The sequence below is a fragment of the Lipotes vexillifer genome, unplaced genomic scaffold (genome assembly GCF_000442215.2).
Source record: "Lipotes vexillifer unplaced genomic scaffold, Lipotes_vexillifer_v1.1 scaffold86, whole genome shotgun sequence".
Lineage (NCBI taxonomy): Eukaryota > Metazoa > Chordata > Mammalia > Artiodactyla > Lipotidae > Lipotes > Lipotes vexillifer.
Window position 1 is genome coordinate 908,077 of NW_006785406.1, and position 16,238 is coordinate 924,314.

The following is a 16,238-nucleotide window of genomic DNA, read 5'->3' on the forward strand; positions in this document are numbered from 1 at the left end:
CTAAAAAACTTGGCTGAAAGAAATTAAGACAAAAATAAACAGAAGGATACCTTGTGTTCATGGACTGTATGACTTTAAATTACTCAGATGTCAGTACAGCCCAAAGTGATCTACAGATTCAATGTAATCCCTGTCAAACCTCCAATGATGTTTTTTGCAGAAATGGAAAAATCCATCCCAAAACTCATACAGAATCTTAAAGCCAAAAAATGTTGAAAACAAAGAACAAGTTTGAGGTCTCACACTTCCTGGTTTCAAAACTTACTGTAAAGCTACAGTAATCAAAATAGTGTGGTATTAGCACAAAGACAGCCATATAGACCAAAAGAATAGAACAGAGAGTCCAGAAACAAACACATATATGGTCAAATGATTTTTGACAAGGGTGCCAAGACCATGTAGTAGGTAAAGGACAGTCTTTTCAACATTTAATGTTGGGAAAACAGAATATCCACATGCAAAAGAATGAAGTTGGATTCTGCCCTTACACCATATACAAAAATTAACTCAAAATTGATCAAAGACATAAATGTAAGAGATAAAACTCTTAGAAGAAAACGTATGGCAAAACTCCATGACATTGGATCTGGCAATAATTTTTTGGATGTAACACCAGAGGAACAAGCAAAAAGAGAAAAGTTAGCTAAGTTGGACTTTATCAAAATTAAGTGTCTTTTGTGTGTCAAAAGGCACTATCAACTGAGTAAAAGGCAACCCATAGAATGGGAGAAAATATTTACAAATCATGTATCTGATAAGGGATTGATATCCGGAATATATAAAGAATGCCTACAACTCAACAACAACAACAAAAGCAACTGATTAAAAAGTTATCAAGGACTTCCCCGGCAGTCCAGTGGTTAAGACTCCCCACTTCCACTGCAGGGGGCATGAGTTCGAACCCTGGTCGGGGAACTAAGATCCCACATGTTGTGCAGTGTGGCCAAAAACAAAAAGTTATCAAAAGCCTTGAATAGACATTTCTCCAAGGAAAATATACAAATGGCCAATAAGCACATGAAAAGAAGTTCAGTAACACTAACCATTAAGGTAATGCTAATCAAAACCACAATGAGATACCACTTCAACACCTATTAGGGAGATTATTATCAAAAACAAAAACATAAAATAATAAATGTTGGTGAGGATGTGGAGAAACTGGAACACTTGTGCATTCCTGGTAGGAATGTAAAATGGAATACTCACTACAGAAAACAGTATGGCAATTCCTCAAAAAATTAAAAATAGAATTACCACATGATCTAGCAATTCTACTTCTGGGTATTAAATGTAGTGAAAGCAGGGACTTGAACAAACATTTGTAAACTCATGTTTGTAGCAGCCTTATTCACAATAGCCAAAAGGTGGAAGCAATGCAAGTGTTGTCAGATGAATAAACAAAATATAGAATGTACTTAAAATGGAATATTATTGAGCCTTTAAAAAGAAAGAAATTCTGTCATATGATACAGCATGGATGAACCCTAAGGACATTAGGCTAAGAGAAGTAAGCCAGTAACAAAACAATTAATGTCGTATGATTTATATGAGGTACCTAGAGTAGTCAAATTCATAGAGACTGAAAGTAGAATAGTTGTACCTAGGACTGGGGGTGGGTGGGGGCTGAGGAAGAGAGGATGGGGACTTAGTGTTTAATAGGTACAGAGTTTCAGTTGGAGAAGATGAAAAAATTCTGGAAATGGATGGTAGTGATGGTTGCACAACAATGTGAATACACTTTAGAACTGTATACTTTAAAATGGTAAATGTATGCTATGTATATTTGCCATAATTTTTAAAATGTTAACTTAAAAAATGCAAGTACATAAACACTGTCAAGCACATCCACAACCACAAGTCATAGTACTCACAGAGGAAAATATGGGCTCACACACAAAAAAATTAAAAATCACATGAGGAATCACCAATAGAGAGAGTCAAGGAGATGCAGCAGGGAAGATTAACTCTGGTCCTGGTTGCTTCTTACTGGCACTATGGATCCCCCGATGTCTGGCTGTGACTCCCAGAGGATTCCCAGCCCAAGTAATTTGCAAGCGTCTTTTGGCTGCGAAGTCACTTTGCTGCCACCATGGTGACAGACCAACTAGCACCATCAGCTACTTTCTATATCCCTCACAGTGCAGGCAGGAGCCTCTGGATCACTTCCATACTACACAAGAGTATGAGTAGAATGAGGAGAGTCACCTCGACGACTCCTTGTCTATGCCACACTGCACTTTTCCTCTGCTTTAGTCATCCTGTGTTGGTGCAGAGGCACCTCGGGGGGCTTCCTCCTCCCACATTCCCGACAGGGAGTAGGACAGAAGCCCCTTCTACCTCAGCATCCTCCACAGTCTATTCAATAGCCTTGGAATTTCTGCCTGGAAGGTTAAAGTCACGATACAAGGGTCTACCTCTTTACTCCCAATCTCTCTCACTTTCTTCTCCTTTCTGCACTCAAATAGCAAAATGAACTTTGACTCTTTTTTTTCTCATTAAACTCCTTTTTTAGGAGTCCTAATCCTCCCCACCCTCATGGTTAGTAGGTACCTTTGGCTGACTAGAGAGAAAGTCATATACATGGAAATGCAAAAGAGATGAACATATTGCGTGTTATTTTAAATTAAGTAAAATGGACAATGGCAATAAAGGGTTATAATTGTTCATATAACTGAACAGTCCAGAGTCTTAGGCCAGGCTTTAAGCAAATGCTGAAATGATGGGATTAGGACCCAGTTTCTCTCTGTTTCTCAAATCCACTTCTTCATCGTTGGCTCCATTCTTGGCAGGCTTCTCCCCTCGTGGTTTCAAAATAACTATCAGAGTCTCCAGGACCCACATGTTTTCTTGTTCACATAAAAGGAAGGAGAGCACTTTCCCTCTTCCACTTTTTGAACCAAAGTCCTGAGCTTAGCCTGGCTGGATTTGTCCTTCCCTTATCCAGTCATTGTGGTGATTGAGATGATGCCTGTTAGCTTATGTTAAACACCACATCCCATCTGACATATTCCATTCCTAAAGCAGAAGAGGGGTATCAAGTTCCACTGAGGCCCATGGATCTTGAGAATAAACATTAGATACCATTACCAGGAAAAAGGCGAATGTGTGTTGGGTGACCAAAGATAGCGATGTCTACCACCTCCAATGTCTACCAGATCTGATTTGACTTACTGCTCAACAAGACTTTATTAAACTCAACACTGAAAAAAAAATGCAAAATAGAATCAAGTTAATCTTAGCAACTCTTCCCCACAGTACACGCCCTTTCTGACTCCTGATTCCTGTTCTGGGAAATTTCTTTTAAAATAATATCCTAGTGTCTGCACTTGACACACCAAAATTTGCCTATCTCCTGGGTGTCCTGGACCACTTCTCTCATCAGTGTCTGTCCTTGCCCTAGGACATGGTTTGAACCCTAGGGGCTTTACGAGGAACAGGAGCCTGCCCATGTGGGCAGGCTGCCAGTCTATGTGTCCACACCTCCTTAAAGATCATTAAAGTGGTTAATAAACCACCTAACAGCCGAAGTAGAGTTTGCTCTAATTTTTATCACATTCATTATTTATTTTTATATTAATAATATATGTAATATATGGATCTTTCTGCTCCAATTTGACTGTGAAAATACAAAGAAAAAGAAGGGGGTCTGCTGGGAGGTAGGGGGTCACCAGAACCAGGTCCAACAGAAGTACTAGGGGTAGAGGGGGCTCATCCCGGCTTCCTACCTTTGTACCTCTGCCATTTCATTTTTTCTCCCCTCTGCACCCTCTCTAAACATAGGTGAAGAACAATAACCAGCCTGCCACCAAATTTTCTATATGCAAAATAACCTCTCTCTTCTCGCTCCATTAATCCTCAAAAACTTTTCCACTTTAGAATTTGAGATGTGATTGCTCACACTGGGTATTTAATATCATTTGTAATAATCAGTGCGATAAAAATTAGAGCAAATTCTGCTTCAGCTGTGAGGTAGTTTATGAACCACTTTAGTGATCTTTAAAGAGACATGGTCGCACAGATGGGCAGCCTGCTCGCGTGGCAGATGGTGTTGGGCGCGGGCTCCTGACTACGGGGTGGGGGGGTGAGGGGGAGGCCTGAGTGGGGAGGCCTGAGCTCTATTGTTAGCTCTGCTACTCTGCAACTGTGTGACCTTGAGCAAATCAATTAACCCCTCTGGACCTACCAGTTCCTCAGCTCTAAATAGCAGGATTAAACTTGATGTTCTCTAAGCTCTTTTCACCTGCAGCATTCTAAAATGTTCAAAGAAATTGATTTTGTTTTGTTTTGTTTTGTTTTGGGCTGTGTTGGGTCATCGTTGCTGTGCGTGGGCTTTCTCTAGTTGCTCCAAGCGAGGGCTACTCTTCATTGTGGTGTGCGGGCTTCCCCTTGCAGTGGCTTCTCTTGTTACGGAGCAGGACTATAGGTACACAGGCTTCAGTAGTTGTGGCACATGGGCTCAGTAGTTGTAGCTCACGGGCTCTATAGAGTGCAGGCTCAGTTGTTGTGGCACACGGGCTTAGTTGCTCCACGGCATGTGGGATTTTCCCAGACCAGGGCTCGAACCCGTGTTCCCTGCACTGGCAGGCAGATTCTTAGCCACTGTGCCACCAGGGAAGTCCCTGATTTTGTTTTTAACAGTTCACAAATGAGAAGTTACCAGTAAAGAGTTCTTATCTTTTCTAGAACTGGAAAGATTGCCAAGAGACCCTCATTCAGGCTGAAAGGAGTTAAGGAAGAGGTGGAGTGTAAACAGTAAACTAAGTGGTGATCAGATGGTGGAGGACAAGCTCCTGTGTGGGTCCTGACCCTCCTCTGAGTCTCCAGTTAGCCTCAGGGAGCACCCGCACAGCCTCAGGGGCTTTGTGCACTTAACCGCAAGAATCCCCATGCTCTTTGGCCTGGGGAGAGGTTGAATATTCTAGATTCATAGGATTCCCTTCTTCTGAAGCTCCTCCAGGGACCCACTCCTCTCTCCCACTACCTCTGTTTCCCAGAGGAGGGCCCTAACTAGGGGAAACATCCAAGGTGTGGTCCCATGACACTTAAATTAGGATGACAATTAGAAAGCTTGAAGTAACCTCTGCTCTCGCTCAAAAATCTCACTAAAACAACTAGGAAGGGATTTTTTAAAAAGATGTATATCTACAAGGACCAAGAGAAAAGGAGACAACAACAACAGAATTTTGGAGATTAGAAAATGCTTGAACAAGCAATAACTGGCTTAGCAGACTCTAGTAGATGGAATCCACAGTCAGTGATGGTGGAAGGTAAGAAAAGCCCAATTTACACTGCAAAACCCAAAAGGTCGTGAATTGGCAGCACCAGATACCACCGGAAGTGAGGTTGAAGTAAGGGATAGAGATAAAAGGGATGGATTGAAGGTTCTTTTAAGAAGCTGTCAGTTCCCCAGATGTCCCTCCCAATCCACACAGCAAGGAAATGACGTCACCCCCACTCTCGTAGGAGACTGGAGGCCTTCCTTCTGAGAGCAAAGAGGACTGCTCTCTGGAGAAGGAAATTCTGAGGGTCTCTGCACTGGGGGACATCAGGCCCAACTGGGGATAGGGAGATCCACATGGAAAACAGGAGAGTGTAAATGTTCACATACTGAATGTTAAAACCACTAGTTCTCTTCTACCTCTTACCTCCCAAAATAATGGTAGCCAGGCATGTACTCTCCAAGAGCCTGGAGGATCCTACTCTGAGTATTCTAACAAGCTCAAGAGAGAGACTTCAAAATTCTGACATAGGGATTCGCTAACCACTGGCCCTGCTAGACCACGGTACAGTGAAATCCACAACTGACAAGCCCCAACCCATGCTCTCAGAGCTCCCAATCAGCTTTTTATGCCCTATATTTAAATATTAGCAGAGGCCAAAAATCATCACACATCTGAGGAAAGCCTCAGAGAGACCAAAACAAACAAAGATAATTTTGAGGAAACAGAGCCTAACCTGGGAGAAAAAAAATTTTTTTGTAATAACCAGAATTCTCAGAGAGAGTGATATTACATTAGTGAAAGAGGAAAAGTGTATATTTATAAAAAGGAATATTCAGAGAACACAAAGGGAGACTTGACAATTTAAAACATGATAGTAGAAAGTTTTTTAGAGTTAGTAAAAAGATGGAAAAGGACAGTTTCCCATGATGTGAAACAAAAGGACAAAAAGATGGAACACTGGACAGAAAAAGAAAGACAATTAGAACACCTACTCAGGAAATCCAAATAAAGAGTCCAGAAAGATAGAACAGAGAAAACAGAAGGGAGGAAATAATCCTTGAAATAATTCAGGACAATATCTTAGAGTCTGCAGATCGAAAGGGCCTATAACCCCACATGGTTCTCAAAAACAGGCTCACTTCAACGCATATCTTAGTGAAATTTTAGAACCCTAGGGACAAGCAGAACATCTTCAAGCTTCTAGAAAGAAAATAAACAAAAACCAAAAAAATTTTAATAGGACATATAAAAAATTAAAGACAACACAAACAGATGGAAAGATACACCGTATTCTTGGATTGGAAGGATTAATATTGTTAAAATGACCATAGTACCCAAGGCAATCTACAGATTCAATGTAATCCCTATCAAAATATGAATGACATTTTTCACAAAAGTAGAACAAACAATTTTAAAATTTGTATGGAAACACGAAAGACCCTGAATAGCCAAAGCAATCTTGAGAAAGAAAAGCAGAGCTGGAGGAATCAGGCTCCCTGACTTCAGACTATACTACAAAGCTACAGTAATCAAAACAGTATGGTACTGGTACAAAAACAGAGACAGATCAATAGAACAGAATAGAGAGCCCAGAAATAAACCCATACACTTATGGTCACCTAATCTATGACAGAGGAGGCAAGAATATACAATAGATAAAAGACAGTCTCTTTAATAAGTGGTGCTGGGAAAACTGGACAGCCATATGTAAAAGAATGAAATTAGAACACTAACATCACATACAAAAAGAAACTCAAAGTGGATTAAAGACCTAAATGTAAGACCAGAAACCATGTTTCCTAGACGAAAACATAGGCAGGACACTTGTTGACATAAATCATAGCAATATTTTTTGGATCCATCTCCTAAAGCAAAGGAAATAAAAGCAAAAATAAATAAAGGGGAACTAATTAAACTTAAAAGCTTTTGCACAGCAAAGGAAACCATTAACAAAACGAAAAGACAACCTACTGAATGGGAGAAACTATTTGCAACTGATATGGCCAGTACAGGTTAATATCCAACATATATAAATAGCTCATACAACGCAACATCAAAAAAACAACCTGATTTTAAAAATAGGTAGAAGAACTGAATAGACATTTTTCCAAAGAGGAAACGCAGATGGCCAACAGGCACATGAAAAGATGCTCAAGATCATTAACATCAGGGAAATGCAAATCAAACCCACAGTGAGATGTCACACCTGTCAGAATGGCTATCATCAAAAAGAACACAAATAACAAATGTTGGCGAGGATGGAGAAAAGGGAACACTATTGTACACTCTTTGTGGGAATGTAAATTGGTGCAGGCACTGTGAAAAACCTTCATACTGTTTTTCACAGTGGCTGCACCTATTTACATCCCCACCAATAGAACTACCGTATGACTCAGAAATTCCACTCCTGGGTATATATCTGAAAAAAACAAAAACACCAATTTGAAAAGATACATGCACTCCAGTGTTCAGAGCAGCATTATTTACAATTGCCAATATATGGAAGAAACCCAAGTGTCATCAACAGATGAATGGATAAAGAAGATATCGTACACACACACACACACACACACACACACACACACACACACACACACACGTATACAATGGAATACTACTCAGCCATAAACAAGAATGAAATTTTGACATTTGCAGCAACGTGGATGGACTTGGAGGGAATTATGCTAAGTGAAATAAGTCAGATAGAGAAAGACAAATGTTGTATGATATCACTTATGTGTGGAATCTAAAAACTACAGCAAACTAGTGAATAAAAAAAGAAGCAGACTCACAGGTATAGAGAACAAACTAGTGGTTACCAGTGGGGAGAGGGAAGGGGAGAGGGAAGGGGGGAGTAAGAGGTTCAAACTATTATGTATAAAATAAGCTACACGGATATATTGTACAACATGGGGAATATAAGCCAATATTTTATAATAACTATAAATGGAGTGTAACCTTTAAAAATTGTGAATCACTCTTTTGTACACCTGTAACTTATGTAATATTGCACATGAACTATACTTTAATAATCAATCAATCAGTCAGGAATTAGAATTCTTAGGGCTTCTTGACAAAGCCCCTGCCATGTGCTCCAGGCAAATTTTCAGGGCTCTACTTGTCTCTCTCTCTCTTTTTCTTTTTTCTTTTTTTCTGGCCATGCTGCACAGCTTGTAGGATCTCAGTTCCCTGACCAGGGATTGAACTCAGGCCATGGCTGTGAAAGCCCAGAATCCTAACCATTAGGCCACCAGGGAACTCCCTTCATTGCTCTACTCTTAAATATGAGTCAAAGACAGAGGCCAGGGCTTCCCTGGTGGCGCAGTGGTTGAGAGTCCGCCTGCCAATGCAGGGATCACGGGTTCGTGGCCCAGTCCGGGAGGATCCCACATGCCGTGGGGCAGCTGGGCCTGTGAGCCATGGCCGCTGAGCCTGCGTGTCCGGAGCCTGTGCTCCACAACGGGAGAGGCCACAACAGTGAGAGGCCCACATACAGTAAAAAAAAAGACAGAGGCCAAAGGAAAATTATAAATGATGGTAGTAGAAGACTAAGACTTAGAAGACTAAGTCCTGTTTAAAAGTTTAAAACTCCCTCCCCTCTCCACTACTCCCTGAACAGCCAGTGGGATGGATAGAGTCAGAGCCAAGGACCTGCCTGCAAGCCATCTGTTTACTTTTCCCTCAGACTTCACCTCTGTCCCCCAACCCTTCACTATTCACTGCCTCCACCTCTCTCTCTCTCACTCTCTCTCACACGCACACACACACATGCACGCGTGCTGGCTTGATTTGAGAACATGCATCATGCTGCTTTTCTTGATAGCAAACATTGTTAACTATGGCTCTGCCTAGGAAATAGGCAAAGATCCCAAGAGCTCAGGCCTTGACAGTAGGGAGCTGCACTTCTTTCTGGACAAAGAGTCAGACTAGATTTAGTGACAAATTCTAAATTGCTATGAGACTTTCCCATTTCCTTGAAGCATAATGCTCCATCGATTGATTGCAAGCTGAGTCATATACTGAGTCTGCTTCTCACACTGTCAGCGGGAAGTGTAATTCCTGAATGACTCCCAGCAGACATTTATAGATTTTTCAGTCTGTTGAGTTATAAAAGATACCCAAAGCCTTTTTTTTTTTTCTGAAGACCTTTAAATAAATCTTGATCTCAACAGCTAAGTCATTGAACATGATTACATTCAACACACTGGGAGTAATCTGCATAGAAGCAAGAGTTAAGTTAATGAGGATAGAAAAACAAGTAAGTGTGTAAAGAAACAAAGAACAGAGGACTGAAGACTGGAGTTCTGCCTTGCAGTTTGCTCTTGTTTAAGAGGTAGAAGAAAGAAAAATAACTATTTAAGGAGATAGGGCAAAGAAGGGAATAGGGACTTGGTTAGGGTACCAGGGCAGAAATCAAAGAAAAAGAATACTTCGGGCTTCCCTGGTGGCGCAGTGGTTGAGAGTCTGCCTGCCGATGCAGGGGACACGGGTTCGTGCCCCGGTCGGGGAGGATCCCACATGCCGCGGAGCGGCTGCGCCTGTGAGCGATGGCCGCTGAACCTGCGCGTCCGGAGCCTGTTGCTCCGCAACGGGAGAGGCCACAGCAGTGAGAGGCCAGCGTGCCGCAAAAAAAAAAAAAAAAGAATACTTCAAGAAAGCGCTGGGGAATTAGTGCTTCCCCATCCTCACTGCAATGCAACAGCCCTTAATCAATGACTAAAACTGAAGTTGGTGTATAAATATCCCGGATCCCACACTCCTTAGGATAACTCTGAGCCCATGTTCTACACTGACTCCCAGAGTTCCCCAGAAGCATTAAGTTCTAGTCACTCACATTGGTAATTGACTTGATAGGGTACCATTTATTGGCTTTCTTCCTTTTTCTTTCTCACTTTCCTACACCCCTACTGTTGCTTCCTGGCATCATCTCCAAAAGACTGGGATGACAAAAGGCCACTGATAAGATAGCCTAAAGATTCTAGAGAGATCAAGATCTGTAGAATGGAAAAGGCAGAAGCCATACTGCTGGATTCTAAGGGGAGAGTTGGAGATGAGGAATAAGAGACAGGAATGGAAAACTGTTTCCAGAAGTTTAGCATTTAGAGGAAGTAAAGAAATGCGGGGGGGATATTAATGGGGCAGTGGGACTGAGCAAAATATTTTTGTTTACATCTATCTATGAGAGATCCGATGCACATTTTTAGACATTTGACTCTAGGACCGTTTATGTCTTTCTGGAAGCTCCCCTCCCTCTTTAGGTTCACCTTCTACCTCTCTCCTGTTTTTATCACCTCTTTGGCTAGCTTCTCTTCTTTGCCCAGATTTGAGTGTTTGTTTTTCTGAGGATTCTGCACTTGGCCCTCTCCTCATCTTTTTCTATACCCTCTTTCTGGGTAATCTAACCCTCTCCCATGACTTGAACTTCCACCTATACAGTACTGATTTCTAAATTTGTATTTTCAACTAAGACTCCTTTCCTGGACTCTACACCCAACTGCCTACTTTATCTATCCAGCAAGCAGTTCAAAATAATCATGCAAAAATTGAACTTCCCATCTTCTCAAATTCATTTTTTCTTTGTATTTTATTGGTGAATGGTGCTAACATTCATCCAGTTACCCATATTGGAAAAGTGGAACTCATCCTGAACCCCACCCTCTCTTTCATCACCTTCATTCAGTCAGTAATTAAGTTGAATAAGTCCTTTCCTTTTCTTTAACATTTCCCAAGTCCACCCATTCCTTCCATCTCCACTGTTCCTGCCTGAGTTCAGGCCATTAGCATCTCTTCCATGAACCATAAAGGTCTCTTAAGTAGTCTCACTGCTTTTAGTCTTAACCCATTCATATATTCTTCACACTCCTGCCAGATAGATTGCCTGCTGTTTAAAACATCTCCAGTCTTTGTCACATGCATGTGTTGGGAGGGTGGGGTGGGGCAGGGGGCATTGTATGAGAGAGAGAGAGAGAGAGAAAGACTCTACAAGAATGTTCATGGTCAGTGTTGGGGAAAATTGTGTCAAGGACCCCAGAATTCTGGGTCTGTTCCCATCTCCCTTTCTGTAGGTTCAAAACAAGAAAACAACTCTACCAAAGGCAATTATTCCATTGGAATCTTTTTCTGGGTTTAGCCCCTGTGAAACAGGATAAAGATAGGAAAGATATCCCCTGGTATTTTTTATCTATGGATGATAGCCACCAGTGGAGAGCCCAAGGTTAAGAAGCAGAGCTGAAGGAAGGTCATGATACAGAGACAGAAAGCCCAAGGTACAGGAGCCCTCCTAACACAAGCATCTTCGAGGCAAAGGCCAACATGGCAAGACACAAGAAGGGGATTTCTTTTTTCTTACAAAACTCTTGTTTAGAGAGTTGATTGTGGACTGAGGAAGGAGACATTCCCATCCTAGATCCCACATGGATCGGCAACAACATCTCCTAAGACAGTGATCTTCAACCTGAAACCCGTGCAGTGCTAGAGACACATGAAGACTTTCTTTTTTTCTAAATGATTGACATGGGTTTGTATCCTGCAGGTTCTCCTATCCTACCTACTATTTTACAGTTATCCTTCTTTCTCTTTGCAAAAGAAAGTCCGACCTGAATCTTACTGTGGTGCACCAAACAAGGGTGTGCGTGTATTGGGGTAAAGGGGGTACATGTTTGGGTGTTGGTGCTGAGAAAGTAAATCACTGGGTAACAAAACTTTTTGTAAGCCAGGTATTTCCTATTCTTTCTTCAATAAAATTGAAGGAGGATCTAAGCAAGTTATCAGCTGACAGCTCAAAGAAAATAAATTTTTATATCATTCTGTTATTTTGTGGTGTATAACTTAAGAGGAGTTCGAAGCACTGAATGCATTTGTTTATAACAAAATGCCTTCCATTTCCATCATCTTATTTATATAAATAAGATTTTCAGGGCTCACACATATATAAACAAACAAAAAAGGAATATGATTGATACTGGATACTGTCTCATTCCAGCAATAAATAATTTTCATCTATGCATTCATGAACCAATTTTTAAAATAGCCCTCCACCTCATTAATAAACTTACTTCAATAAATTTTAATTTTGATATTTAGTATTACTTATCAAAGTTTGTCATATATTTATATTGTTTTAATCAAATATGTACTTATATTAATCGTAATGATAACTCAATCCAGAAGAAATATTTAAATAAAGTGTAATGGTCGTAGCAAATGTTTTAAAATTCCATTTCAATTTATATACATAATTTTGTCACAAAGAAGTATGATAGTGTGATCAATAAAAGATTTTCAACCATAAAAATATAATTTTGTGAAGGAAGTGCAATGGAAGTATAAGTTCAAGAAGAAAAAAAAGATGCAGTGCAATTTTGCAGTGCAAAATTTTCTACTGAAAAAGAGGTTGCTCGTGTATATTTTAAATGGATATTGGTTGGAGGATGATATTGCATTGCTTGGATATTTAGATTCCACAGGATTCATTTAAAAGAGTGGTATAACAGTTTACTTATTTATTTATTTATTTATTTATTTTTGGCTGTGTTGGGTCTTCGTTGCTGCATGTGGGCTTCTCATTGCGGTGGCTTCTCGTTGCATAGCACAGGCTCTAGGCATGCAGCCTTCAGTAGTTGTGGCACACGGGCTCAGTAGTTGTGGCTCACAGGCTTTAGAGCGCAGGCTCAGTAGTTGTGGTGCATGGGCTTAGTTGCTCCACGGCATGTGGGATCTTCCCAGACCAGGGCTGGAACCCATGTCCCCTGCACTGGCAGGTGGATTCTTAACCAATGCACCACCAGGGAAGCCCGTAACAGTTTATTTTAAAATGCCAATATTTATAAAGTGCCAGAAATTATATCCTTTGCCATGATTAAACTTATGATAAACATGTTAAAGGTCAACTTAAAAATATGCAAAATATGCACAGTATATACAGTTTTCAAATAATTTTAGGGAATTTAAGAGCAAAACTGTTTGAAGCCCACTGAGTTAAGATTCTGTTTTGTTTTAAGGTAACCAAGACCAAAAAGACCACCATCACCATAAAAGTGTTCCTGGTCCTGATAATGCTGCTTACCACTGGGGATAAACTTCTTAGCATTGAGCCAGGATCATAAAGTTCTGCCCATTTCAGATTCCATCAGCTTCCTATTTGGCTAGCCACCCCTCTTCGCCTCATTTTCCACTCGGCATCCCCTGTCAACTCCAGAGTAGAGCCACATGAGATCCTTACAACTCCCCCGCAGACCACCATCACATTCCATACCTCAGGCCTTTGCTCAAACTGCTCCTTCTGCCTGGGATGCCCCTCACCCCTCTCCTCAGTTACCCTTCTCCATCCAACAGGGAATTTCTCCCTCAAATTGTCATTCATAACTGGCCCTTAATTTAGCATGACCAACCATGCCAGGTTTCCCAGGACTGAAAGCTTTCCTTGGGGGACTTCCCTGGAAGTCCAGTAGTTAAGACTTCACCTTCCAGTGCAGGGGGTGTGGGTTCGATTCCTGTTTGGGGAGCTAAGATCTCACATGCCTCACGGCCAAAAAACCAAAACATAAGACAGAAGCAATATTGTAACAAATTCAATAAAGACTTTAAAAATGGTCCACATCAAAAAAAAATCTTAAAAAAAAAAAGAAAGATTTCCTTGGGATGAGGGACTTGCAATGTTAAAACCAAAATAGTCCCAGGCCAACCAGGATGGGTGGTCACCTCACTGTTCTACGTTCAAGGGACTCACATTTTGGCTTGGGAAAAGTGATCCCAACTTTAGGGTGTTAACTTCTGTCTTCTTCCTACTGACCACCTTTCACCTGTGGAAGACAATCAGTCTTCCATGCTCTGAGAGCACATTCTTAGGGTAATACAATTCAAATGCTTTAAGCATTTATGTCACTGTATTCCCAATTACCAGCTCACACTTCAAAGAGCAGTTACTCCGTGATCTTAAAAGAAACACTCTCTTCTAATTAATTAAACTCATTAAGCTTGCATATTCAACTCCTGCCAGTGCATGCCTTAGATTACCACTCCAAAATAATTTATCTACAAAGACTGGGGCTTTTAATCTCCTAAAAATAATTTTGAGAGAGGCATTATAAATTTCCTGTGACTGTATGAAACTGTGTTTGGGGACGTGGAAGATGGAAGGTTGATTCTAAACCACTGAAGAGTTCCCAATATTTCCCAAGTTAGAATGTTTCAGAAGGGAAGAAGCCATAGAGACATGTTACCTGACTGAACCTCAGTATCCAATCCAATAAGCCTAATAACACCTATTTTATTAAATTATTGAAAGGATGAAAAGTGGCAGTGTAGCAACTTAGTTAGGAGCACAGATTCTGGAGTCAGGCAGCCTGGGTTTGAATGTTGTCTCTATAGCTTACTAGCTATGTGACCCTGGGCAAGTCACTTAACATTTCTGTACCTCAATTTCATCATCTGTAAAGTGCGGATAACAATAGAAGATGCCTCATAAGCTTGTTATGAGAATTAAATGAATTAAATATGTGCAAAGTGCTTAGAGCAGTGTGAGGCACATAGTAAGTGATATATGTGTTTGTCAACTAAGTGCATGGAAAGTGCCTGCAACATTAATAGGAGCCCAGGAAATGGAAGCTATTATTGTTTTTATAGACATTCTTTCTTAGTGGCATCTCTAAACTTTCAGAGAATAACTGGATTCAACAGAAGTTCAACAAATTACTGAACCGTGAGAATAGATTTTCTAACTCTGCACTAAGAGTCCTTTGTTCATATTATTTAGGGCTCACTGAGAAAAGACTTTGAGAGAAGAGGTTTTTTTGCATTGATAAGGAAGTCTGACAATTGACAACATAATTATTTTAAATAAATTGTTTTATATTAGCAAAGGTATTGCTGAGGTTTTCATTCCAAGTATTTTATTTCCATCATTGTTCTGCCTGTCTGGGAAGGGAAGCCAGCATTTGCAGCATGGTTCAGAGTCCAGGTCAGCAGGCAGCCTTCCTCAGCAGGGCTCCCCTTGGTACACAGGACTGTGAAACCAATTTTGGGTTACCATGGTGACTAAGGGAGCTTCCGGAAATTTTTCCAAATGAAACACTCATTCAGGACATCAACAGTCATGGCCTGGAGGGAGGAACAAAAATGCACTGTCCCTGACCCCACCAAGTTCACAAGTCTATTGGAGAGCAAGAGTATTTTTTCAAAAATCATTATCTTAAAAAGATGATTTTAAAACATTTTAAAGCTTCTGAAATCAGATGTGTCAATGGATGAGTTCATTTAACGTTATGGGTTCCCATGACCCAGATATCTATTGCTAAGTTAATAGATTAAAAGATGTCTTACAATCTGTAACTTTTTGAAACTGAAGAAATTTGGTATACTCGTGTGCCCTTTGCTATGACTGAAGCACATACAAAGGACAGAAGGGGCCAAGCATTAGAGGGAGGGAGAAGCAGCATGAGTGTAGTTGAGCTCCCCAGGAACCATTCTGCAAACTTCTGCCTTGGTTCTTTTTTTTTTTAATAAATTTATTTATTTATTTATTTTTGGCTGCCTTGGGTCTTCGTTGCACGGGCTTTCTCTTGCAGCGAGCGGGGGCTACTCTTCGTTGCGGTGTGTGGGCTTCTCACTGCAGTGGCTTCTTTTGTTGTGGAGCACGGGCTCTAGGCACATGGGCTTCAGTAGTTGTGGCATGCAGGCTCAGTAGTTGTGGCTCCCGGGATCTAGAGCACAGGCTCAGTACTTGTGGTGCACAGGCTTAGTTGCTCCGCGGCATGTGGGATCTTCCTGGACCAGGGCTCGAACCCATGTCCCCTGCATTGTCAGGCGGAGTCTTAACCACTGTGCCCCCAGGGAAGTCCTACTGCCTTGGTTCTGAATTATTTGGATACAGAAAAAGATACAAGACTCTACCAGCAGGATGCAAATCAAATTGCCATCTTTCTCTCCCCCCCACCCAACATGGCATACCAGACTTACCTTATGACAGAAAGATGAGAGGAACAGGACTTGGTGGTGGCATGGCTTGTGTCCACAGAT